Source organism: Homarus americanus, unplaced genomic scaffold, assembly GCF_018991925.1.
Source record: "Homarus americanus isolate GMGI-L3 unplaced genomic scaffold, GMGI_Hamer_2.0 scaffold16712, whole genome shotgun sequence".
Lineage (NCBI taxonomy): Eukaryota > Metazoa > Arthropoda > Malacostraca > Decapoda > Nephropidae > Homarus > Homarus americanus.
In genome coordinates this window covers 291852-295339 of record NW_024757794.1, presented here as the reverse complement: position 1 = coordinate 295339, position 3488 = coordinate 291852, and the positions used below count along the sequence as shown (strand labels likewise).

The following is a 3488-nucleotide window of genomic DNA, read 5'->3' as shown; positions in this document are numbered from 1 at the left end:
TATGTAGTGATGATTAGACAATCTATCTATATAAAGCAAAGAAGTCTTCTCAGTTTGTGTGTGTGTGTCCCCCAGAGAATCTCGGAAACTACTTTACCAATCTGTGGTGATGACGGATGGTGTTATATGTAGTGATGATGGATATTGTTATATGTAGTGATGATGGGATGGTGTTATATGTAGTGGTGATGGATGGTGTTATATGTAGTGATGATGGATGGTGTTATATGTAGTGATGAAGGATGATGCTATAGTGATGATGGGTGGTGTTATATGTGGTGATGATTAGACAATAAAATAATTACAGTTTATTGCTAAAAAAAATATACTTTGCTGTACCTTTGTAGTGAAAAACATGGTGGAACTTACATACACCGTTAATGAACTATTGGTGGAAGAAGAAGTTTTGGGGATTGAACAGTGAGACAATGTGGAGCCTCCCGGAGGGTGGCGTTCTACCGTTGCCTAGCGGATGAGCCGCCGTGGACGGCGATTCTGTTAGTATTTAAATATTTACAAGTGGAACATAAAAACAAAAGATATACAATCAGGTGCGTTTATTAATCCTATGGTTAAAACAAGCAACCAGCACTGTACACAGTCCAATAAGAAAGACATAAAGGTATAACTAGAAGTGATCTGTCGTTTAGAATCGATGGTTTAGTGAGAATGATGGTCATTTGTTTCCTGTACACTCTTATAAGATAGAGTTTAGGGGTAACGTTAAGCCTGGGTAGTTTATATCATGAGGATAGTTTGTATTCACCATTTTATGTGTTTTATATCTCGTAATGTATAAAGTTGTGTTTGTCGTTATGGGAAGAAGTTTCATGTTTTCCTGCTGCCACAAGTTTATAGCGGGGCGGGAGTCAGAGAACCGTCTACGGGATCAGGAGGCCCTCCTCAGTGAACCTGTGAAGACGTTGAAGGAGGGGCGTTGTCGAGAGTGGATTGGCTAAGGCTTAACCTGGTATATGCTATCAGGGGGGACGACGCCGATATTTTTGTTCAACTCATAGAAGGATTCGGTTAGGCTACAGTCGACGGCGTTCCACCAGATGCAGTTGAATTTCTCCTGGTCGAAGAGAGTGCCGTTGGGACAAAGGACTTTGGTATCCCTCTCGAACTGACAGATGTGGAAGACTTGGCACCTTGTCTCGGGGTCAGCGTAGTAGCCTGTGGTGGAGACACAAGTGGTGAGGCTAGACATTACAGATACACAGAACTTTCCATTAGTAACTAATTGGTAAAGAAGGTGAGTTTTAATTGTTATCTATAGAAAGGAAAGGAAATTGCTAATTGCTGGTCATCCCCCTTCACTTAGCAGACATAAGTTGAATGTCTGCATCATACAGTTAAGCCGCAGTCTGCTTCACCCACTCCGTCTACCTTCCACTACACTCACTCAGAAACAGAAGTACTTGGATGTCACTCGCTGTTGAGATAGGTCGTCGAGGTAAAGTAATTGTCGAAAGATTAGCGGAGACCTCTTGACCCCCAGGGACGTGTTGGGTCACTAGGAGTCACCGTGAAGGTCGACTCAAGTGATCTGTGTCATTACGTCTCTGTAAAGGAGCTCATTGAGCGCCTATAGCCTAGGCAGAATGGATTTAACCCCTGTAACCTTAACCTGACGTACCGTAACGTAACATAACGTAACCTAATGTAACCTAACCTAATCTAGCGTATAGCTTAGAGCCTTACACGACTAAACATTGGGATTAACTAAAAGAAAAAAATGTTAGTTTGACTTGCCTATATTTAAGACAGTGGATGTGCTGTAACGGCTAAAGAAGCCAATGATTGTTGCAGTATTTTAAAACCTTTATTATGGTGAAGTTTAAATTCCACATCGGTAATTAGGCAGGTGAGCAGATGTGTGTGTGTGTGTGTGTGTGTGTGTGTGTGTGTGTGTGTGTGTGTGTGTGTGTGTGTGTTTGTGTATATTTACCCGAGTTGTGTGTACAGTGACATAGAGATGGAAGCAGTACATGACGCTTAATCGAAGAGTAAAACAAACGAGTTGTAGATCCAACCTGCCTGACCACTTTCGCTTATCCTTGAGGAAGTAAGTCCCTGAAGTGCACTGGGTTCTTACCAACTTGTTTGTGTGTGTGTGGGGTGGAGGGGAAGGGGGGTGGAGGTGGGTGTGCGTGGGTGGGTGGATGGGTGGGTTGGTGTGTTTGCCCGCCCTCGCGCTAAAATAATTATTATCATTATCATCATCATCACAGGTGTTGGACAGGTGAGAGATAATCATCATCATCGTCATAGGTGTTGGGGCAGGTGAGGCAGGGCGGTAAGGTAATCTTCTAACAGCTTCTCTCTTCCTCTGAGACAACAGCGTGAACTCCTAACTTGACTTTTTGGTCATCCTTTAATGTTCGTCCCAACAAGACACTTTTTAAGGGGCCTGAGTCTTGGTCCCAATGGACAGTCATCCCAATGCCCTAAGTTAGATAACTTTAAATTAGCTTGGGACCTGTCAGAAATGGGGCCATTTAGGGCTGAGGCCCACTATAGACCTACAACCCTGGCCTGCTCGATCATATTATTGTAAACAGACGAAGCTGCCCTCAGGGAAGACCAAAAATCACCAGGTCACACAAGGACGTGACCTGATGATCTACTGATGTGACTCTTAGTCTAGTCGACCCTCACCCGCTAGACCACACAGCAACAAAATACACGATTATTATCTAAAAAGTATCGTGATTGCAAGATTGAGGTAATTTCTGCAACTTGCGTCCCGCCTCTTCCTGTGGACTTGACCTGCTCGCGCTGTTTAAAGATCCACCACAACACACACACAGTCATCAAGGATACATTATTTTTAAGATGTTTAATCCTGTGTACATCTTCAGGTGGAAACGAAGGTTCAGTGAGTGTTTATCCTGCTGTGTGTGTGTGTGTGTGTGTGTGTGTGTGTGTGTGTGTGTGCTCGTACCCGTGACAAATGATCGTAGTCACGGGATGGAAGAGGACGAATAATAACTGAATCATCAAATATACACACGACAAAATCTAACCATCGTAAGTTATTTGTAATGATAAGTGTTTTGAGAATAAGAAGTAAACACCAGCTAGTGAACGGACTCCATGAACGCTGAAAGCTGGTGTCAACAGGTAGTGGTTTCTGAGAGGATGATGTAGTCGAGATGTTGTCCTTGCTTGTGTGTGGTAGTGACCAGACACACACACACACACAGAACTCTTCATCCACCATCTTCTCTTCTCTAATTACCCCCCCACCCTCCTCCTTCGTGGTCTCCCTCAGAAGCACAAGGACACTGGCATCCTGTGACCTTGCCAACACTCCAGGCCCTCTGAGGTACCAAGGACACGCCGGCAGCCGCTGGTGTTGCCCAATGAGCTTATAATGTTCCTCTTTATTTGCATCTGTTAGTTACCAGTCTTCCCTGTTTTATATTCCTTGCCTGAACACTGTCATTTGTCAACTCTATATTTGTCTCTTCTTTTTCTTCTTC

General features: G+C 43.7%; 1 long non-coding RNA gene across 1 annotated transcript in view; it reads right to left on the bottom strand.

Annotated features, from left to right (window-relative positions):
- Positions 1–542: 542 nt before the first annotated feature.
- LOC121857733 overlaps positions 543–3488 on the bottom strand; it is a 4971-nt gene continuing 2025 nt past the window's right edge. Inside the window, exon 2 of the long non-coding RNA XR_006087261.1 lies at positions 543–1176. This is a non-coding gene — a long non-coding RNA (uncharacterized LOC121857733). The remainder of the gene's footprint in view (positions 1177–3488) is intronic.